Here is a 23,864-nt window from a genome sequence, read left to right as displayed (position 1 = left end):
GACGAGGACATGGAGCGGTCAGAGGGCTTTAACACGCACACGCACACTCACCCGCACATACACACACCCACTTGCACACACACGCACACACCCGCACATATACACACCCACACCCACTTGCGCACACACGCTGACTCGCAGAGGCTTTATGGCAGTTTTTATGAAAACATTGTTGATATATCTAGCCTTTCAAAACGATTACATTATTTAAACACGACAGTGCCAACTGTGAGACCAGTGTGCAGGCTCCTGGTCAGTGTGGGTGTGCCCGTGCGTGAGCGAGTGTAACCCGGCCACACCCATGGCACTTGTAAATGGTGGTTAATATATTGCAACGTTTGTTTTCAAACCTCCCCTCAGGGCTGTAAGTTCAGTCAGTCTCATTGCTGGACAGTGGCTTGTGTCTGGCTGTCACAAAGACCATCATGGCTCACCTAACACCACTCTGTCTCTTTTTCTCTCTCTCCCTTTCCTTCTCTTTCTTCCTCCCTCTCTCTGTCTCTCACTATTCTTCTGTCTCTCGTTTTCTCTCATTTTTCCTCTCTCTTGCTCCTTCCCTCTCCCTCTCTCTCTCCTTCGGTCTCTCTCTAGGGGAGAGACAGTTACTGACCAATCGGAGCGTGGCGACAACGTCCCAAAGGTGGGAGAATCGTCCCAGAGCTTCTGTTGGTCCCAAGCCCCAACCGTCCTCATCCGCAGAGGTGTGTGTGTGTGTTTGTTCATCAATCATCCCATTCGTGTGTGTGTGAATGAGTTTACAGTAAGTGTTTTTGGAACTAATGTTTAACACAGGCACGTGTGTGTGTGTGTGTGTAGTGTGTGTTTGAGTCTGTGTGCATGTTTGCATCGTAAAGCCTACGCGCTATTGCAATTCCATTGCTACTCCGTTTGCAGGGCTTCATTGATTGAATTATCCCAAGATTTTTAAATCGACTCTGGGACAGTCTTTTTTTTTTTTAAGTATATATTATTATCAGAACACAAATGGAGGTCCTTATGGACGGGTAACTTTCCATGTTCCTATACTGTGTCTAGGGTTGTTCAGACCAGACCAGTGTTTACGTAGGTGTCATCGACCATAGAAATACACGAGTGTTAGGACATCTTCAACTCTTGCCCAGTTCGCTGGTGTATGGTACCAGATTGGGTGGACCACAATCAGAGCATGCTTTCGCCCATTCCCGGTAACGCGGGCTAATGAGGTCATGGGTCACATGACTCAGCGTGACGACACCAGCGAACGCGGTCTCTCCCATGCACAGGTTCCTCCCCTCCCTTTACTACACAACACTTCACTGCTTTATAAATCAGCCTCCAGATCCCAGTCAAGTGCACAGCGGAAAGGGGAAAGGGGGAGGTGATGGGGCGTGGGAGGTAAGGAGGGGGGAGGGGGGGGGGGGGGTGGTTCAACTCAAACTGTCTCCCAGAGGGAACGGAGATCCGAGAAACACTCAAGTTCAGAGTCATGCCCCCCCCCACCCTCCCCCTCCTCTTTTCCTCCAGCCCTCACCCCCCCACCCTGAAGCGCTGCGCGCCTCCCAGGACTCTAGCGTGGGCCATGTGTGAGGCGGTCTCCCCCTGCGTCAATGAGAGCTGGCGATGATGTCACGCAGGCTGAGTCACCCCTCTTATCCCTCTTAACCTAGTGGGGCGGGGGTGCAGTTGTGAAACCGTGTTTTGGCTTCTTATAGTTGCGGAACTAGACAAATAGTGATACTCCTTTCGCTGTGGTATCATTGAACTGGTGATGTGCTGTGCCCTACTGTATTTCTTCTGGGTAGAATTCCTATATAGATCTGTTTCGTAGGTTTCGTTGTGTCTTTTTGAACACACACCGAGGGGAGATTGAACCACTGTGGCCTACCTGGCAAATCTCCCGACTAAAATAGTACTCATGAGCTCAGACCACCTACGATACAAATGCGCGTGTATAAGAGTGTGTGTGTGTGTGTGTGTGTGTATGCTTGCACATGTGCGGCAGTGTTTACAGTCGTTCACCCATCCAACACATCCAGAGTCGCTGGGCGTTGTCCTCTTGGCTAGGAGGGTTGAGCTGAAGCACACAGCCCAGTCAGATCCAGCCCTGGCTGTCTGCTGCAGACTTCCATGTACATGTAGCCATTGAGCTGAGACTTGATAAGGTGACGTGAAATGGTGCATATAGTAAGTAAGACAGGTAACAAAGGCACAGATCTAGCTGTATTTCCGTGGCTGTTGCCAAGAAACATACATTTTACAGCTGCGTTCATGCACATTTTGTAAGTGCAGTTTGTTAACAGTGTTGATCATCGTTAATGGTGTTAATATAAGGCTGGCTTTGGATTTGCTCCTCCCCACAACCTTTAAAGAGAACCGTGTTTTTAAAAAGGTGCACAATGTTGCTGCTTTTGTACTGTGGTGTGTTTGTGTGGAGTCATTTGACTTCCCCTGACCCCGGTTGACCCTTGTCTTTATAGCAGAGGTAACATTTTATTGGGCCTAGTAAGGGAGATAAGATGGACAGACTGAAGCAGGGCAGGTAAATGAAGAGATGGCAAACTGCAGCACAAACCTGCAGCACAGGAAGAGCTGAAGACCTCAGTGGTGAAAGGATGGATGGATTAGGAGAGAGAGAGAGAGAGAGAGAGAGAGAGAGAGAGAGAGAGAGAGAGAGAGAGAGAGAGAGAGAGAGAGAGAGAGAGAGAGAGAGAGAGAGAGAGAGAGAGAGAGAGAGAGAGAGAGAGAGAGAGAGAGAGAGAGAGGAGAGAGAGAGAGAGAGAGAGAGAGAGAGAGAGAGAGAGAGAGAGAGATGAGAGAGAGAGAGAGAGAGAGAGAGAGTGAGAGAGAGAGAGAGAGAGAGAAGGATGATTTGGAGGCAGGTGTGAGAGGGCAGGAATACGACGCGTCCTCTCTGCAGAATTCACCTTCAGTTCAGCCCACATGTTCCTGCTCATGACTCACAGCACCGCCTCTCTAGATGGGGAACTGTTGCCTGGGTCCACAGGTTAAGAGTGGGGGTGTTTACGTTTGTGTGTGTGTATGGACTTGTTGTGGAATGCTCAGTCTGTAATCAGTGGTTAGCAGGGTTATCTAAGGTCATCATCCCTCCTAATAATTGGTCTTGGATGTGCGTTAATGTGGTAAACAGTGTTAAAGCCCAAGCAAATTTATACTTCAAGTATAAGTACAAACAGTACTTATTACAGTATATTCAAATTTCCAGTAAGTATGTGAATATATGATTTAATAATGGTCTCTTGTACTTAAATACTTGTACCATATGCCAATTTTGTTAACAATCCCATGTGAAAATGGGTATTTCTTTACTAAGTGAGTGTGGTGTGTGTGTGTGTGTGTGTGTGTGGCCTAGACGTCAGCCCGGAGAACTCCATGGAGGACAGTGTGTTTGACAACTCAGGTGTTCTGCCCAGCAGCAAGCCTCGTCTCCTCTATCCTCGAAGCCCGGAGTCTAAGAAGGCCTCGCTGGACAGGAAATGAACCCTGAGGTGAGGGAAACATCTCGTCAGACATTCTAGAAGATTCCTAGCCTGGGAACCAGACAAATTTGCCGGTTCATGTTTTATTTGCACTGGCAGATTGGTCTGTCCGCCCTCCCATTCAAATAGATTTCCATCCAACTGGTATCTGGTCGGGCCAATCACATTAGTTTATTTGATATGGGGCGGGTTTAGTACGAAGAGCACCATTGAGGCATTGTAGTAATCAACCAAGATGATGTTTCGTTGCTCTGATTGGTTGTATCTATCCAATTCTATACAGTTGCATTTTGGTCTGCGCCCATTGAATAACGCCCCTTGGATATGCATTTGCAAATTGGTCTGGAGATGCATGGCTAGATGATATCAGTGTCTATTCGAAATAAGAAATACATATATTTTTTTTAAACTTTTATTGTAATTCTTATTGCATACTTGTCTACAGCCTACAGTGATTCCTCACTGAATTGCTCCTCGCAAAGTTTCTCCCATTTTTCTCTGAAAGTTTTCTCTAGGGTTTAGGTTGGTTATAGCTGTGGTCTGTGAAGTCCTCTGTGACATTGCTTGTAAAAAGGGCTATACAAATAAGATTTGTTTCAGCCAGTGTATTTTGACATTGAAACCTTGTTGTAGTGTATGTCTGTTTACACAGCGGCCTCTGATATTAGCAAAAAAGAGAAACAGATGGTATAGTAAGACCGAGTTTCTAGTATGTTCTAGGTCAGAGAGTGTTGGTCTAACCCATATTCTTCTCGTTGGTTTTCCAATATAATCCATTCTATATGAACCAAAGCCAAAGATAAACATCTATCAAATGCAAAAATCATTATGTTTGTTTAGACACCCAAGTGGCTCGGCGAGGAATTCTCACAGGGCAAATATAGGCCTTTATCCCACAGCACTGACAGGCCTCGCCTGTCAGTGCTGTGCTGTTCTCTGGAGGTTCTCATACGACATCCTGGCATCTGATCCCAGTCATCTCCTGGAGTTATTAGACGTCCATTACATTACTCACTACACACATGCATCTTTCATACTGGGGCATTGAGTCCGAGGTAAATATCTGCAAACTAGGAATCTACAGCCGCACTGCATTCAGAGGGCATCCCGGATTGCTAGTTTACTGTTACTCATCGCAGCATAACCTAATGTGTGCACTGTTTACTGGGCAGACTTTGTCTCTCAGTCACAGCAATGTGTAGTGACTCATTAGTTTGAATTATTGCAGATATTTGTTACTTGTTTCCTATCTCATACAGAGAACAAATAAATATATTTACCAGTTTTTTCCCCGCCCTCAAATAATGTAATTATTTTACTAATTATTTTACTAGTGACAAAGAGATCCCCTAGTTCAACAGCTTTACGGCAGGAGAACATTGACTGGCTCCAGTTCTGTGATTATCAGAACTCTCGTCTCTCTGTGTCCCACCTTCACGGACGTATCCCAGTGAGTTGTCTAATTAACCACCGCACCAAACACCACGTGAAACAGCTTGTTCAGCGACAGGAGGTGTTGACAACAGCATCTTGTTCGCGTCATTAAAACATGCGGTTCCCTCATTTGGCACCCTGGCTCTTCCAGAAGGCCTGAGTTCGACTCTTGTTAGCTTTGTTTTACTCAAAACAAATAGCACCGTTGCCCAGAGTGGGACATACAGTGTAATTGAGCTCTGGCTTGTGCGCTGGCCTGTTTGGAAAATATTAACTATTAGCTAGCTTTACTGTAATGTATTTCTCTCTCTCTCTCTCTCTCTCTCTATTTCTCTCTCTCTCCCCCTCCCTCCCTGTCTCTGTCTCTCACTCTGCTTCTCCCTCTACCTATTTCTCTCTCGCTCTCTCTTTCATTCTGTGTGCCAGGAATCAACACCACCCTCGCTCGAACACAATGACAAACACAACCAAGCCATCTGGAGACAGACTGTATGTCTTGTCTGGACACTTGTATTCAGACTCTCTAAATTATACTCAGCATTGTCCATGTCGATTTCTCGCCAGTCGCAAAGGACATGAGCTGCGCTCCAGTTCTCTTTCAGTGATCTTCATTCAGTGTCCTGGCAACGCGTTGGTGCTTGACGTGACGACAGCGGCAGGCGGGGTGGCGGTGGTTAATGACGTAGAGGCCACAGTCGGGGCAGGGGGGCCTGGGATATGGAAGCAATTTCTCAACAAGAGTTTGACTGCACCCTGAGCTGGAACAGGCTGCCAAGATTCCCAAGGCTCAGAGTGGAGATGCACTGAATGGATGTATACATGACATGATATATCTATCTACTGCCTGCCTGTCTGTCTGTCTGTCTGTCTGCCTGCCCCAGAGGTGTCCAGCTTAGCGAGGGCAGGGTTGGAGTGAGGCTTCCGTGTGTCTGTACCCGCTTGACACCACAGATAGGCGACCTTTGACCCCTTGGCCCCCTCCTACAGTGCGCTAAGGACCCAATGATACCTACACATCTGCTCCTGACAACAGGAGGTGGCTGGGCTAATCCGACCACGCGCTGGGTAACCCGGGACCTAATCCCTGCAGGAATGTCCCGCGGTGCCTCCTCTTCCTCACAGGCGAGACACACAGAATAGTCTGAAATCAAGTTTTACATTTTGAGGTCAGAATTTAATATGTAATTCTTTTGGGGACTACATTTTGAGGCAAAGAGAAAACTGGAGGGAAAAAAAAGAAAACTCATCTGTATGGTTTATTTTCTTGTTATATGCTTGTTCATCTTTAAGTAGGTCTGAACCTTTATAAGCATCGGATTTGACCTTGTGGGGACACAAAAGACCCACTGGAGGTTGGTGGGTCAACGCTGGCTCGTCACCCTCGGTCGAATCGGGTTAACCCTGTTGTGAGGGAGCGTTGACGGCTATGCTAGCCTTCAATTAAGCGTCCACTGACCTGCTTATCATCGTTATCCACTTAACCGTGCACCTGTGCCCTGCTCCCTACCCAGGGGGAAGGACAGGCCTCTTCCTGTCCTGCTCTGTTCCACCGCTACGTCGAGAACGAGAGAGGAAAACGAAAGGAGGGGGGAGAGGAGGGAGACTAAGAGGTCTTTGTGTGTTTAGGGAGGTACCCTGTGTTCTCACAACCTGCAGAGATTACCCGAGATGGCTCTCGTGTTCAATAAGCCGTCGTTTGAAATCGAGAAATATGAACGGCCTTGCTGGTGGGGATTTCCCATTCAGCAACATAGACAGAAAGGGGCTCAGTATGTCTGTATCGCAGACCCCGATTAAAATGGTTAAACAGTTTGACGTTCGATGAGTCAAGCAGTTTTTATTTAAAGATCCCCTCGTGGTTACACCAACCCGACTTTGAAGTGTCGATTGACAGTCGGAAACCCATAAAAGATGGAGGACGCATAAGTGCTTGTTTTTCGCTTCTCGGCCTCCTCTTTCAGCAGCTTAATTGGTTTTGTAGCCACAGTCGTGTCATAGTGCATTACCCATCTGGCCTTCAGGCCTCTGTGGGCTGTGTGGCTGTGCGTCAGGGGCGCTGCAGGTATGCGAGTAAAGCAGCACGCTGGCAGTTGGATCAGGAGGAATACATTTCAGAGCGATACAAGCGCGCCAGGAACCCTTCCTGCTCTCCTGCTTTGAACTGACTGTGCCAGCGTTGGCAGATGTGTGTTTGTGTGTGTGTGACAGAGAGAGCTGCTGTATCCACCTTATCAATCCCAAAACAAGCCGGGTCCACATTAGGAGTTTTGTTGTTCGTTCAACTTTAGTGTGTTGGTATACCTTCGTAGGCTTAGAGCTTTTCCCATACTCTCTGTGAATCCTCACACGATTACTGAATGTTCACCCAGGGCATGGCGTTAAAATATGCTTGTTTTGGAATAACAGGATTATATAGTGCTCACTTGGCCTATGTCAGTGTCATGACATAGGTCTTCTAGCAAATTGCTACCAGATGCAGGAGAAAGACCTGTGAGATGGATATAGAATGTCTGCACAGACCAGTCGAACATAACTGTTTACCTTCTCCTTAGATGATGTCATAGATGATGTCATCGACTACCAAAATATAGTGGACTATTACTCTGAAGTCAACAAATTCAACTTGGGAAACATTTGAAAGTCGAATGGATTGGGGTCAACACATGCTTGAAGGCAGGGCAGGTTAAACTCTCAGGGCCTCTGGTGTGCCTGTTAGGATGTATATTTTACTGGAGGACTCGGTCTTCCTAAGAGCTTTTACTGTCCTCAGTGGGGAGGATCTGACCTTGTGAAAAACCTGAGGTGTTTACTCTTTCCGTGATCAGTACCTTCTGGACCGCTATCTGTAGCCTACGTCTCCTTTTTAACAGGTGTTTAATGTGTGCCCCTATGTTCTGTGCTGGACCCCTAATTGCCTCGCAGAGGACATTGACGTCCTCTTTCCTCCTCTTTGAATTCATCATTTGGTTAACAAAACAAATGAGCCAACCGAGTGGTTCCTGGTCGGATCACATGACCCATATATAACACTGCTTGGCTTCTTTGAAACGGGCATTTGATTCATTACAAGTAATGAGTGGTTTGTCTGTAATAAAAAAAATCGAGTGTTTTCGGATTTGTCTAATTATGTGAAAGTAGCACGAGTGCTGTTATCGACTCGTAAGCTGTTTGTTGACCTGTTCTGTAACTGTTTTAATGACAGCTTTGCTGCCTAATGGCCTGGAGCCCTGGTATAATAAAACCAGGGTTGAGATCAGCTCTGGATTATACTATTGAATTTGAAGATTGTTTAAAGTGTAAACTCCCCTCTCAGTGCTCGACACCTCAGACTTTAGGTGGGTGGCCCTGCTCCTTTGACCAAATAGTATTTAACTTAAACTGTTGCTCATCCAAATGACATGATTGGTTGAGTACAGGAATTTCTTGTGAGCGGTTTGGCAGTCTTATGAGTCATCTTCGTCTTGGTCAGAAAGCACCCAGGCAGAAAGCCTCGCCTGGCTAGACAGTCGACTGTACTGTACTTTCTAAAACATCTGAACCAAGAACCGAGAGCTCACGTCTCCCTCATTGATGTAGCAATTGGGAACCGGGGAATTTTGCTTGGAGAGACATTCATCACGCCATGGTCAGGGGTGGGTTCAGGGGAATACACAGAGCCCACCCTCTATTTACTGTCACACGTCTGTGAGTCAGCAGAGTTTCTGGTTTCCCAAAGCCCGTTTGTCTTTGTTTCTGTCATATGTGACTGGGGTTCGTTACTGAAGGGTAGCGGTTCTCAAAATAATCGATTGTTTCGGGCAGAACAGACAAACAAACTTCATCTTGACTGGTATTAAACTCAGCTTGGTCGTTTTCCCCAGACATTGACAGTAAAGGTGTTCTAGTCTTTACTTTCCGCATGCATAGTCATATTGGATCAAAATGACTGTATGTTTGATGTGGTCCGTTCTGTGAATGACATATAGTCACGTGAACGAATCCGAAATTCCGATTCGTGTCCCCGGCGCGGTGAGAAGTGAACCTCCTTTGAAGGAATCTCTCGGGGCCCTCTTCTCCTCAGGCCCCTGTCTGCTTCTGATCCCCGGGCAGACGACCATGTCCTCCTGCATGTGTCTGTACAGGAGCCCCACTAACCCGAAGCAGCTGTCTGGGTTTGGCCCTTCTGCCCCCCCCCCCCCCCCCCCCCTCGTCCTCCTCCTCCAAACCCCTTTTTCTCTCCGCCTCCACCCCCCACCAGCCCCCGATGGGAACCGACCGACCCCCATCGCCGCCACTCTCTCCCTCTGTCTCAATTCATCCGAACTCCGTCTCAACACTGTGGATCTCTTCCTCTCTCCGTTGGGTTAAACCCCCGGTGTCCACCCAAGTGGAGTCACGGTCGTGGAGGATCCGGATAGGAACAGAAGGGTGTGGAGGCAAAGGACCAGGGCCAGTGTGAGTGCCCCCCCCCGTTAGGATGGTGACCTAGCCCATCCCAGGATGACCCCTTGCCATTGACTGCCCCCGTCGGCTGTCTCGACGTGATTGACAGCTCCGTGATTGACACCTGGCGCCAGGCCTGCTCTGATGATTGACATCTGTTAAGGGCACGCAAGTCGGTCACCCTAGTCTTCCCTCGTCGTCGGACGGGAACATTTCTGTTGACGTCCTTTTTCTCCTTTTCATTATTTTCAAGGTGTTCGGAAGTGATAAAATAGGGGGCGGGGGAGGGCTAGGGAGGAGAGTGGCTCTCTGTCTAGCATAGCTGTGTCTGGCCTGTTACTCTGGAGTCAGACCCACTTGTTGTCTAAGTGCTGGCCTCTTGACTAGGGTCCGGGGCACAACAGCTAAGACACAGAAGTTGGTATAACATACTGTTCAACTATACAAGTCTGGTTGAAACTCCACTCCTCAGTTTTCAACCTCTTAATCAGATATGGCGAAAATGTTCAGGAGATGCAATATGAAGATCTTTCATGTAGATTGTGTTTCGGGATTCAGTTACAGAAACATTCTTCCGTTGGTCATATTTGGTCAAGTCGTATTTACAGCACTGGAGCAAAACTGGGAAACATTCTCAACTCCAACAGTCCTGCTTTGACCCTGTTATGCTTGAGCCTCATGGAATATGATTAATATCAGCTCCTGAGCTGCCTGCTTAGCCTACCTAGCCCAGAGCTAAGTCTGGGGGGTTCAGCCGTGGTGGTCTTCCCCTGCATCACAGGCTTCTGGGGATCAGGGTCCAGCCCTGTCTGGGGGCAATGCTGCTTTCCCACATTTGGGCTCCGACCGGGGGGTTCACATCCCCCCTGAGCCAGCTCCCCAGCATCTTGGGAGACCGCCTCCTCTCCGTCGGCCAGCATCAGCCATCTCGCCATGTTCGACTCTTGAGTTGTGCACGTTAATGTGCTTTTTTACCCCCAAAGCCAGGGGTGCAATGTGTGCTGAGTCGTGCGAGTTGTTTTGAGGCGGTTAGTCGTTTTTGTTTTGGTCCCAGTTGTTTTTAGCTCGATACACTGGTTACATTTACATTTAGTCATTTAGCAGACGCTCTTATCCAGAGCGACTTACAAGTACAGGGACATTCTCCCGAGGCAAGTAGGATGAAGTGCCTTGCCCAAGGACACAACGTCATTTGGCACGGCCGGGAATCAAACTGGCAACCTTCAGATTACTAGGCCGATTCCCTAACCGTTCAGCCACCTGACTCCCTGTTAGATGCGTGACTAAATGTTTCGGGTCGCTGAATGAATGAGATATACCCTCATGGTTGCATGGGGATTGCTTCAATGTACAGTACTGCATGTATAGGATATGAAGTGCAAACTAGCAGGATTTAAAATTCACCTACAACCTCTCAGGCTTAAATCTCCGAACATCATCAGATAGGCTGTGTGTAATTAGAACAAGACCTGTTTCCCAGACTGGGTTTGGCGATGGAACGTGTCCTGTCGGGTCAGGGAAACTTAACGGCCGTTTTATTCCGTCTGAGGTGGCATGGGGCCGGAGGCGGACCCCCTTTATAGGTCATGTGATATGTGGGTCATCTCAGGGCCCCCCCCGGCGCATCTCCAGGATCAAACACTCTTTGATTCCCCGTTTATCAATGATTTACAGGCTCTGGAAAGCAACAGGACTTCCTCAATTTCAAATAGACTCCTTTTACACAGCAGCGCCTCTTCACGCTGCCTGAACTGTGAGTCAGTAAAGCAGGTAAAATGACTCGATGGTACCCATAGCACCGATGGGAAAAGTCAAATATTTCGAACATACTCGCGTGGTAAAATTCACAGGATGAATCGGGTCAGTGGTGACATTTTTGTTTACGGACCTGGGACGAGACAGGCGCCTCCCTCGATGACATCAATGCAACCTCTTTTTCAGGTTTCTCCCTTCTAGGGCTGTCCAGATCTTGGGCACGGTTGGCCAGTATTTGTGGCCAGTATTTGTGACCAGTTACATTCCTGACAGGCATGGAAAAGACACCTAATTATTTTACAAGGACCCTCAGGGGCAGGCCTATCTTCATTCCAACAGACAGTTCAGTTCACCTTTGCTCTAGGTCTCATCTGGTCTGAGCCAGTTACACACAACAGTTTCACACAATTAGCATGCGCCGCTAGCGTTGCTAACTTGACCTGCTTGTCATAGTTTGGCAGTGAATCACAGAGCTCCCTGTCAACGACCGTTATTAAGAGCTGTAATTAGTGGCATTATTAGCACTTTACCGTGCTTTAAGTAAACTAACCAACTCGACTTTTGTATGTGCAGGAGGGACCTTCCAACTTGAGACTGCCTTCATGAGAATGCTGCTGCACTGCATTCACAGTTTAGGTTCTAGAAAAGTTAAGTTTTATTTGTAATGCATTGATGTTAATATTGATGTTCAGATTGTAGGACATTTAAACGTACCAATGTTTACAATGTACGTTTCACAACTAAAACAAAGTTTTACACAACAATTTTCTGTTTTATTGCACTGTGATTTTGGATGTTAAAAAAAAATCCTGGTTTTTGACTAAAGCAGGGAAATCACTTCGTCAAAACCATTGACACACAGGGAATGTAATATATGTATAATTGTTTTTATTTTCTCATTTACAAAAATGCATGCAGAAATGAATGAATCCCAAATACATATTTTTTCCTGACCGTCACTGAATAGGTCTATGTGGTTGTTTTGAATCCCCCTCCACTGAGATAATTATAAGATGTTTATCAAAGTAGATATACTGTATGTCAAATTGTAACCACTGAGGTCAGCTGCTCATTTGGATGTCCAGGTCTAGAGTACATGGTGACTGTGCTAAACAAAATCTCAGGGTTGGGCAGCGATGTCCAGAATATTGTGGGTTCTAATCGTCAACTAATCATAAACTGTTTTGGAAAATTGGTGTGCTGAAAGTTGACCACCAAAAGTCAATAACAATAATCCCCATTCTACAAATCTAGTATGTATGATGTTTGTAATGCATCTATGTGTCTTGTCACCAAAATCCAGTTTGAGTGCCAACAAAGCTTCTATAAATAATACATTGATTGTACTGATTAAAGAAGAATATGAATAGAATAGCAAAAGTTTAAAAGTAATATGAGTAAAAGTAGCCTACTCTATACAAGCAGCATGAGAGAAAAAAAAAAATCTGTAATTTCATCCTTTATGTCAACAGGTATTTGCTGTAATCCCATAACAATGTTCAACATTAAAATCCTACAAAAAAGTTAATGTTTTTTCAACTTGTTTTTGACAAATGCTGCTATGCAAATCCCAACAGTGTACATACACCAATAGCATTCTAATAAACTATCACACTGACGTAAAAGATCATCTTGAACAACTAGAATCGTTTCTGGGCAGTAGGCTACTGCATGTCTCCGAGGTTTGGACGCCTCCTAATAGCAGTAGCCAATGGCGGTGATTCTCCGACAGCAGGTAATGAACCGTACGTGGTCCGGTCTCTCCCCCGTGTGGAAAAGACATGCACAGTGGCTTCTCGCGTGTCATCCGAGGCCCGTTACTGGCTCTCCTCACTGTTGCCTTAATCGTGCTTCTGGTAAGACGCATCACAACGCATAACTGGGCTTAGCGCGTGCTCGATTCTCAAGGTGTTCTGTCCCCATGCAAGTGAACCTTTCGCGGCCACTGTGTTTGAATGTGTAACTTCTATCAAATACTTTTGATTTGTTCATTAGTTTTGATATCTATTTTAGTTGTTTTTTTTACTCAGCACAAATCTTTACTGTAAAGAGCATGCGCAAAAACATATTTTAATGGATTGACCGTAATGGGAGGATACAAATGATGTCAGTTGTGAGTGTGATGGCTAAACTGTGCGAGTAATGTTCGGAAATTTATCCAGAGCGGAGGTGATCTAGTTGCAGCCTCTCCAATCTTTGTTCCAGTGCGCGCTTGGGTATGCGCTCTCATAGAGCATAGGTTTGGACACCGCGCAGTTATCAAAGGTAGTGGGTGATTTTCTAAAGGCCTAGAGTGTAACTAGACATGGATGCCATGAGCATCACCTGTGTTTGATCTGTAACGTAATAGATGGTTGTTTGACAAAAAGACATCTGACAAGAATGAGTGGCCCCACGTGAGGAAAAACTCTCACTTAGTAAAGTCTGACCAGTGCAAGTGATTTGTGTGGTGTAGCAACGACGTTATTGGATAAGGATGCTCTTGGACGTGTAATTATGCGTTTTCCCTCCCTCTCGTAGGTGTCCACTCACTTTCGGATTGGGCACGGTGCCCCTCCTCTCCAAAACCTGACGAAATAACAGTGGATGTAAGGCGAAATTTACCTTGAAGACTTCTGGCACTTGTAAGTTTGTCTTGCTTGCATCAGAACATCCAGCGCTGTGGAGTGGGTCCCTGTGCAGCAAGCGCACAGGACGACAGGCGCAACCGGGAAATACGTGCCACTGCGCCCGATCTGAGGAGGACATAATTTGGGCACTTTTTACGCATGCCTAAAACTCACTGGGACTAACTGGAAATACGGATATTACAGTAACAGTTTTATTTTCATGGACTTACAACTTCGTTTACGGTGAGGTTTAGACTTAATTATTATCACAGAGTACAATTAATTGTATGATGTTTCGGCTATTAATTTCACTATTTGAGTTGGAATTGTTCAATTTATAGTCAAACGCTTTTTCTTTGCTCTTTTTTCACTTAAATATTACACCTGGAAACACAAGTGCTTAAGGAGACTGACCTAAAAAACGCAATCCCCAGAGTCCCGATATGGTCAAATAGAAGTCCTGAACAGACATTGTTTTAGTGGTGTTTCCACTCAGTTTATTTCTATTTTCCAAGTTTTTTGTTTTGTTTTTGAGTATCACGGAGACAGAGACTGCAGGTGTTTTACAAACTAAAATAAACGGACTCTGGAATATTTTTTATGACATATTTTGGGAACTTTCAAAGTGACACATTGGCAACTAGGCAGCAATCGGTAACCTCACATACTCTCAAATCTGCTACCAATTAGACGGCCGTACAATGAAGCTAAAGTAGATACGATTTATCATCAGGCGTGACTGCTAAACTTTCCAAGAGCGCAAGACCACGGCAAATGAGTCTGTGCGCAATGAGGTGATTAATATTTTAACTATAAAAAGAAAAATTGCGCTCCCTCACAATAAAAGCCTAATAATATTTGTTTATTGATCATTTTTAGTGTCTGACTCATTCGCTGGTAGTCTCTGACACTTTTTTTTATACATTTCAGAAACGTTTTCCCTTGCATGACCGTGAAACGTTGGGGTTCGCTTTAATAAAATAAATCTGTGACAAGTAGCATTGTATCTAAACGACAATGTAACAGTTTTACAACCTAGGCAATCATTAAACGTCCTTTGTTGCTTTTTCATTTGGTGGGGAGACCAAGACCTGCCGTGGGGTCAAAATGCAACAGCCGCGAATTTGACCTGGAACTCGTGTTGACATAGCAGCGGAGCAAATGAGGGCACTCAGGAGGTCTGTTTAGTGTCCCCCTTTCTCCCTAAAGTCTGACTTAGCCCCCGTTGGTTATCTGTATGGGGTACTCAATCTCACCACCCACGCATTCAGAGTAAGTGACAAATTAGACCACCACACACAGATCATACCAGCCAAGCCCCTTGGGGATGCTCTCGCGGACAAAAGCACACCACCAACACTCGGATAGAAAAGAGCATTAGGCCCACGTTCAATTCTATCCGAAATAGATTTTCAAGGATTTTCTTCCACAGAGCTTGTCAACTAACATTTGTTTTGGAGTTTATTATGCAATGTGAGGATGTTCTGGTATCCATAACATGAATTAATTCATATTCTCCTTACATCACTCAGGCTCAAGATGATGCTGAACGTCAAACATATCCTGTGGTTATACTGTCTTTGCCAAACAGTATCTGGGCATGGTAAGTCTTCATCTTTGAGTGAGCATTATGCAGAGAGATAGAGACTACGTATGTGTCAGTGAATGAGTGAGTGATTGAATCATTGCCTGTAACCCTGGATGCAGTCCGTACAATGACTCTTCAAAGCTTGTAGAGTCAAATCCTACCCGTGACATAGGGTCACCTCCCTGTTTGGCTTGCTGGCGCTGAACAGCAGGAGGTTGGGGGTGGGGGGGGGGGGGGGGGGTTTGGGGGCCCAAGTCCCTGGCTGTCTCCATAGGTATCAGGGGGAGTTGGGGACACCTTTCAATTATGGCATGGTCCCAGTCTGGAGCTAACAGCTGGTTTTACCTCTTATCCTAATAAGGCCCTGTATTTACTGCTCTCATGCCTCTAGGGCAGTCCCACTGATATCCGAAGCATTACCCACATTGTTACAAAGTTGTGTTCACCAGTTTCCCATCCGATGCGATAATTCCCTGCCTGTGACCAGTGATGATTCAGCCTGTTGTCACGGAGTTGCGTCTGGCATTTTCTTTTTTTTGGAATGTGTGCGGCTGTGTGCTCAAACAGACTCCGTAGCTGTTGCCCAGTAGCTTTGCACAGGGGGGGGTATGACCTGAGGGGGTGGGGAGGGAGGGGGTGGGGGGTGGTCAGAGGAAGCACTGCGATTAAACGCCCACTGTTTACTCCTAAATGTAGCGCTTCAAGCAACAAAAAAAATGGCTGACCAAGGTTGCCATGTTTGACTCCCATAAAGATAACAGAGGGGAAAACTGTGAATCAGGACCTTCTGTCATGGAACTACTAGGATGAAGCCAAGCCAAACTCCTTTAGATGTCACACACGTGTTCACTGTATGACATGGCCAGTTTCTACACTGTAGCGGGGTTTGCTCGTTTAAGATTAGCAATACTTAATTTATAATAAAGTATGTAGTTCTTGGGGGCACCACCTCTTATTGTTAAAGGGATAGAGGAAACCTTATTGAATAATATTTAAATAATAGCCTTCGTAATAATCAGTCTAATCTTGAGTCGTGAATTCTATGAAAGTAGAGCAGATCAGATAACGTGAGTGATACGCGAATATTATACACAATGATTTATTTAGGAGAATGTAATTATAATGAACAAATACTAGATAAGTTATGGGTTAGTCAGAGTAGTACAGTGGCTGGATGCAAATGAGGGCGAGCAACACAATGGCTGTGTAGAGCGCGTGTAAAGGGGGGAGGGAGAGAGAGAGAGAGGGGTAGGCCTTTGTGGTAACAATGGACGAGCAAGGGCAACTGACTTAGCGAGGGTTAAGCTAACTCATTTGTAAAATACAATCAAACATCAACAATTTAATCACAACATGCCAATATGTCACAGGTAAGAAATATTGCAAATCGTAGTTACTTTTGTCGGTTTGAAGAAAGGTAGAGTCAATGGTTTCGTTATCGTCCAACGAAAATAGAACAACGGAATCTTTGGCCAAAGTTCCGGGCGCTCAGTGAATTTGCAGGTTGAGAGGAATAGTTTAGAAATGTAGCTAGCACTTCAGTTTAATCCTACGAACAAGCGGGGGTGATTGTACGTTTGGGGGTTTTATACTCCAAAGGAAAAGGGGGGGTCCCCGTGAAGGTGACCTCTTTCATTGGTCAGTTTCCCCCCACCTGGGCGTCGTCCTGAGATCTGCCTAGGTGTGAAGTAGTTGTACCTTTTGAGTTCCGTTATTTCAACTGTCCATGGAATGCTCAAACTTCAGAATATAACAATACAACATTCGTAAATGGTTTTGTTAGTATGGTACATTCATTTTGATATCAGGATTGGCTGACTTAACTATACTTGAAGGGAAGTTATAATCAAACCTCAATTAAACAACGTTCTAAGTAAATGGGAAAAACACACATTATAACACATCAACTACTGTCATTGAAATAGTGTCCATGAGCCATGTAGTCCTTGAGAATATGTTTGTAAATCCTTTAAGAAAGTTATTCCTTGTAAATCCTTTGTTCTGATACTGTGGGCCGTGTGGCCTCTGTATCTGACCCCATGCTGGGCCAGAAGCTTTGAAGCTCCTGCTCTGGAGATAAGGACAAAGGAGGAAAACCCCCTTTCTCCTTGTCGGGGGTAGGGGAAAGGTGTGATGGTACGTGGTTTGTCTGTGGACTGTGCTACATATCCCCCTGCTGGCAACGTCCGATGATTCGACGTCGTCGGGCTGTTGGCACGTAAGAAGAGCAGAGAACAGACAAACACGACAGTACGATAGCATTTCTACTGGACACATTGGCATGAGTGGACTCTAAACAATGTAGGAATCAATGGGGCTAACTTGGGTCCTATTACTAAGTTTCTCTGGGCTAAGGTTCTATGCCCAAAAATGAAAGGAAATAAAAGGAAAAAGGAAAGGGAAAGAAAGGAGAAAGATTAAAATAAAATAAAATGATAGGAGTGGGAGTGGGCTTTGACTTCCTGGAGTCATAAACCTCATTTGTCAGGGGCCAGGGTAGTTTGGTTATGAGGCGTTGTAGCCTATTATTTTGACAGTACCTCAAGGTCATTCATGTTGGGTTTTCTGGTAACAGATTAAAAATTTTGATAGATTGGTGGAGCCATATTTGTCTCATGACAGTATTTTCCTATTATTTTTGGTTTAAAGGAACATTCATTCTTGAACTTTGAGGCATTTTGGCTAAGGCACCTGTTGTGCACTTGTTTCGTCAGCAGTTTGACAGGGTCAGGTTGCTGGTATAAGGCCAGGCCAGGCCTCTGTGCATGGCCTGTTGTCCCCGCGAGTAGTGATGATTTCTTTCTTCCGGGGGTTGTGCCAGCTTGTTGCAGCTGGGGTGCTTCTTCTGGGATGCTTGGTCGCCATAGTAGGTCTTCCTACTTTCTGCACTCTCATCCAGTTGGCATCATATGACTTCTTTTGGACCTGTGATGCTTCTCGTCGCAGGTGGGTTTCTGATGGCACCCGACGGTCATGGCGTTGTGTTGATTTTGTTTGAATCTTGTGTCTTGATGGGTGAGTGGCGTAGCTCTGGGGCGGTCTGGAGCGGCCATCTAACTCATGGATTCGGTCCTCTTCTGAGAGATGTGGATCAGACGTGGAATCTCCCCCCCCTTCCACTGTGAAGACTGTGTTTTGGACTTCAGGGTGAGGCAGTGGATAGGGCTTCTCGACGTTTGTCCACATCTGGTTTCGTTTGAAGTCAATGAGGGGTTCCAGTCTGTTGAGTAGATCGTGTCCAATCAGCAGCTTTTCGGTCTCAAGCGGTGAGACATGGATGGGGTGGATTAGGGACATTTCCCCAAACGTTAGCTTCAAGTACAGCGTCTCTGTGACTGGAGCTTTGTTCTGGGTGAAGCTTGTGATGTTGAATTCACTATCTTCACTTTTAATCCATCTTCTGTTTGACCTGGCTATTCCTTTTAGCTGAGCGGCCAAGGTGGGTGCAATCAGGCAGATTTCTGCACCCGTGTCCAGCAATCCTTCGCAGGGCACTTCATCTTCAAGTGTGATGGGGACATAGCTTCGGTTAGCTCTTCCTTTTCTGGAAAGCTCACCCAGAAATGTGTGTAACTGTGGGGCTTGTTTGTGTGTTGTTGTTTCTGGAGGTCGTCTTCTTGTGGGTTTGTGGTGTTTTTGGGTCTTCTTCCTTTTCTTCCATCCAATGGGGAGCATTTGAGGTGTGTTTTCCGTGTTGGGGCCTTCTAGTCATGCTGGTTCTGACGGATGTCGTCCAGGGCTGTTGTGTTCGTTTTGGTACGGTGTGGGTCTTGTTGAGTGGTTTCGTGTTTTATAGGAATGTTGCTTGTAGGCGGGTCTGGGTTCATAGGGTCTCTGGAGTTCTCTTCCTTCCAGTTGTAGGTGTGAATCTGATTCCACCGCATAGACGTTTGAGTCTGGAGCTCGGTTGTTGTTCGCCCATGATTTATATGCCATGTCCCTCAGCTGCAGAGCCGTCATGGTTTCCTGGTTCGCGAAGGTCGTCATGAAGGGTTTTATGGATTGGGAGAGGTTGTTGATGAACACTGACTTGAACATGGGAGTTTCTTCTCCTCCGGGTTGGTTTTCTGTTGCGAAATAGGCTTTCCGGAGCCTCTCATAGAATGTCTTTGGGTTTTCGTTGGCCTTTTGTTTTGTGTGCAGGGCGATAGTGCAGCAGGAGCCTTTACTTTCTGAGTGCCAAGCCTTGAGGGTCCGGCTAGCCATGTTATAGCTGTGGCGTTCTCCAGCAGGTTGCCTGTCAAGCAGGGCTCTGATTGAGCTGGAAGAGGTGTTCTTCAACAGGTACAGCTTGTCCGCGTCTGTAGCTGTAGGCAGGCGTTCGAGATTAGAGTTCAGTTGTTCTATATACATCTCAATGCTCTGAGTGGGATTGTCTGGATCGAACTTCTCTATGTTCCTGCTAATTTTCAATAGCAGATCTAGTGACACTGCTGGTGGCAGGTCATGCATTTCCCATGCATTTTGTGGATAGGCTGAACGTGAGGGTTCATCATGGTCATCCCATCTGTTTGGGGCTGTGGTCTGACCGCGACGTTCAGGTTGGAATTGTAGCTCCATTTTCTGGTCATACAGTCTTCTGCTCTGCTGTTCCACATCTTCTGTTCTCCTCATCCTTCGTGGATTCGTGTCAGCTTGGTACAGAGATTGGCTGGGAGGGGATGTATCCCTATATGGTCTTCTTGTTTCGTATTCTGAGTGGAGCGGTGCTTCAGGTGATTGCAGCTGTCTTGGGTTTTGGTTTCTTGAATGCCGATCTACTTCTCTGTCGTCTCTTCCCCACCTTCGGTTGGTGTCGGGGTCTTCTGTGGACTGGATTGTGGCGTTCGCCTTGTTCAGCTTACGAATGGTAGATAGCAGTTCATTTCTTGTTTCCTGTAACTCCTCCTTCATTGTCTCCCTGTCAGCTGTGATGTGTGAGAGATCTTGGTCCAGGTGTTGGAATTTTGTGTAGAGAGTGTGCCATTCTTCTTTTTGGTGGTCGTAGTCTGCTACTTTTTCATTAGCTTCATCCAACATCTTAATAGTGTTTTCCATGAGGGCGGTTGAGTCCTTTTTGCTTTTCTGAACCCCCTGCATTTCTTCTTTTAGGTCTCCCAGTTCCGTAGCGAGTTCCTTGTTCTCCTGTTGAAGTGTTTCCCGGATATCTCGTTCAGTTTCTTTCGCCTTGAGGGCATCCCTGAGGGTTGTTTTCTGTTCCATTAGCTGTTGTCTAGCTCTGTCCAGTTCTCCAGTCAGGTCACTGGTTTCTTGTTCCATTAGCTCCCGTCGGTCCTGTTCCTTTTCCTTTTCTTTGAGGGCATCTTTGAGGGTTATTTCCTTTTCCATTAGTTGTGTCTTAGCTATTTCCAGTTCTCTTTGTGCCATTTGCTCCCGTCGGTCCTGTTCCTTTTCTTTTTCTTTGAGGGCATCTTTGAGGGTTATTTCCTGTTGTATTAGCTGTGTTTCCTGTTCCGTTAGCTGTGCTTTAGCTCTATCTAGTTCAACAGCCAGGTCGCTGGTTTCCTGTTCCAATCGTTTCCTGTGCTCTTGTTCTCTTTGTGCCGCCTTGAGAGCATCCTCTCGATCCTGGAGAGCCTGTGTCCATTGTGTGTTGACTTTTGTTATTGATAACCTGAGTAGTGCAGCATAGTTGAGACCGAGGCTGGATAGGCATTTGACAATTTGGGATTTGCTCAATATTTGGCCTACATTTTCTATGACCACTTCTTGAGTTTTCCTGGTGATCATATCGGAATTTAGATCGGTCAGCGTTTCCACATATCTTGGGTTTTCTTTTTCGGATAGGTGGACAATCAGTTTCTCAGCTTCCGTGAGGTGAGACATGTTTGGTTCGGCTACTGGAAGTTATTAACACAATGCTATTGTGATAATTGTTGATAGGCACTTTAGTTTTGTAGTGGTTCTCTTTTTGGCAGCAATATATATACTTTTCTTTTCCTTTTTTTTTTTGTTTACCAACTTAATATTAAAATTAAAATCAGAAGTTAATATTCAAAGATTAACAATCAAAAACTGAGATTAATATTCAGAAATTAAAATCAATATTAAAGTCACCATCCAGGATCAAAGATTCAGAAAATAAATAAAATTGTTTACCAAATTAATATTAAGGTTAAAATCAGAAGTCAATATTCAAAGATTAACAATCAAAAACTGAGATTAATATCCAGAAATTAAAATTAATATTAAAGTCACCACCCAGGATCAAAGATTAAAAAAAATTGTTTATCAAATCAATACTAAAATTAAAATCAGAAGTTAATATTCAAAGATTAACAATCAAAAACTGAGATTAATATTCAGAAATTAAAATTAATATTAAAGTCACCTTCCAGGATCAAAGATTCAAACAAATTATTTATTCTTTTAGGCCTATATTAAATCTTAATTTCAGTAATCTTGTTATAGTATCTATAAACGATTAGAGAATTTAGATTGAGTAGCTGTTGATTTGTTTTAGCCTAAACTGGACTGAGAAAGTACAATGTATTTAAATACTATAGCACATTAAGTTAGCCGGTTTAGCTTGTAGAATCAAACAGATAATGAACTAAATTGTTGCTGCATCTATAATGTAGCTTTAAATTGGGCAAGGGTTTTACATTCACCTCGAATTGAATGCGAAACAGTGAAGCTTCTTTTCGAAAAGCTAGTTTATCAATTTCGGAATTGTTTAACAATATTGTGGCAGTACAGGCTGCGTTGTTCGGCTACTTCCAAACAAAAGTCCTTTTGGACTGATCGCAGATAGAGTGGGCAAACTAAAAATAATACACTTTACGTTTAATTATTATTTAGCGATTGTTGTTAAAGTTGTATATTGATGAGGGATAAATAGGATTACAGTTCAGTATGGTCAACAACGCCGATATTCTGACAACTTCCACTTTTAAGTGCGCGGAATGAAAATCAAATTACAGGTCTTTGTTCACGAAAGGTAACTATTTCCGGTTAAGCAACAATAAAGGTCCTTAAATAAGCAGCTTCTCCTGTCTCAATAATTATTTTACTGTTACTTTACTGATTCTAGAGGTTGAGTGTTTACATTAATGTTGAATTATATGCAAAACAAAGTGAAGCTTTTCCGAAAAGCTAAGTTAATCAATTTACCAATTGTTTAACAAGGTAGAAGCATATAGCTTAATGTAGAGAGCTGCGTAGTCTCCTTCAAAATCAAAGTCCTTTTGGACTGATCAATGTCTGTTATCTACCTCTAACTAGACAATGGCAACTTATCAGTTGCCTGGTTGATTTACTCAACCCAAATGGCCAACACTACTATAATACACCTTTCCGAAGCGTGTATGGTACCAAAATAGTAGTGTTGTGACTCTATAAAAAGGGTCTTACGCCTTCATGTAGAAGCGCTGCCTTTGTAGTTTCACAAGATGAAATGAGACGGGTCGCAGTGTCACTGCGCACGCGCGTACCTCCGCTCAAGTCTAGCTTTTCCGAAGCCAGTTAGCTACACACAAATAGCCAATTGTTCACGACAAAGCCAATTCAATGAGTACACAGCACAGTATTCAAACAGTGTTCAAAACCGTAGCTATCTGGGGGAATAGTTAAATACAACGGAGCGTTAATTTAACCAAAAGGGTGGGAGGGTGGGTTTCAGACGGAAAATGTATCTCCGTTATAGATCGCTCATTTCAATCTGTTTCAAAGCCTGTCACGGGGCTCCAATATGTAGCGGGGTTTGCTCGTTTAAGATTAGCAATACTTAATTTATAATAAAGTATGTAGTTCTTGGGGGCACCACCTCTTATTGTTAAAGGGATAGAGGAAACCTTATTGAATAATATTTAAATAATAGCCTTCGTAATAATCAGTCTAATCTTGAGTCGTGAATTCTATGAAAGTAGAGCAGATCAGATAACGTGAGTGATACGCGAATATTATACACAATGATTTATTTAGGAGAATGTAATTATAATGAACAAATACTAGATAAGTTATGGGTTAGTCAGAGTAGTACAGTGGCTGGATGCAAATGAGGGCGAGCAACACAATGGCTGTGTAGAGCGCGTGTAAAGGGGGGAGGGAGAGAGAGAGAGAGGGGTAGGCCTTTGTGGTAACAATGGACGAGCAAGGGCAACTGACTTAGCGAGGGTTAAGCTAACTCATTTGTAAAATACAATCAAACATCAACAATTTAATCACAACATGCCAATATGTCACAGGTAAGAAATATTGCAAATCGTAGTTACTTTTGTCGGTTTGAAGAAAGGTAGAGTCAATGGTTTCGTTATCGTCCAACGAAAATAGAACAACGGAATCTTTGGCCAAAGTTCCGGGCGCTCAGTGAATTTGCAGGTTGAGAGGAATAGTTTAGAAATGTAGCTAGCACTTCAGTTTAATCCTACGAACAAGCGGGGGTGATTGTACGTTTGGGGGTTTTATACTCCAAAGGAAAAGGGGGGGTCCCCGTGAAGGTGACCTCTTTCATTGGTCAGTTTCCCCCCACCTGGGCGTCGTCCTGAGATCTGCCTAGGTGTGAAGTAGTTGTACCTTTTGAGTTCCGTTATTTCAACTGTCCATGGAATGCTCAAACTTCAGAATATAACAATACAACAT

At 44.8% G+C, this 23,864-nt stretch overlaps 1 long non-coding RNA gene across 1 annotated transcript; it reads left to right on the top strand.

The window, feature by feature from the left end:
• The first annotated feature begins 1 nt into the window (after position 1).
• LOC134015384 (uncharacterized) lies at positions 2–12,598 on the top strand. Its single transcript, XR_009929102.1, has 4 exons — positions 2–17; positions 592–701; positions 3,350–3,485; positions 11,661–12,598. It is a non-coding gene; the product is annotated as an uncharacterized LOC134015384 (long non-coding RNA).
• Positions 12,599–23,864: the final 11,266 nt, after the last annotated feature.

This window comes from Osmerus eperlanus, chromosome 28 (genome assembly GCF_963692335.1).
Source record: "Osmerus eperlanus chromosome 28, fOsmEpe2.1, whole genome shotgun sequence".
Lineage (NCBI taxonomy): Eukaryota > Metazoa > Chordata > Actinopteri > Osmeriformes > Osmeridae > Osmerus > Osmerus eperlanus.
The sequence above is the reverse complement of the archived record's forward strand: the minus strand, read 5'-3'. Positions and strand labels throughout refer to the sequence as shown.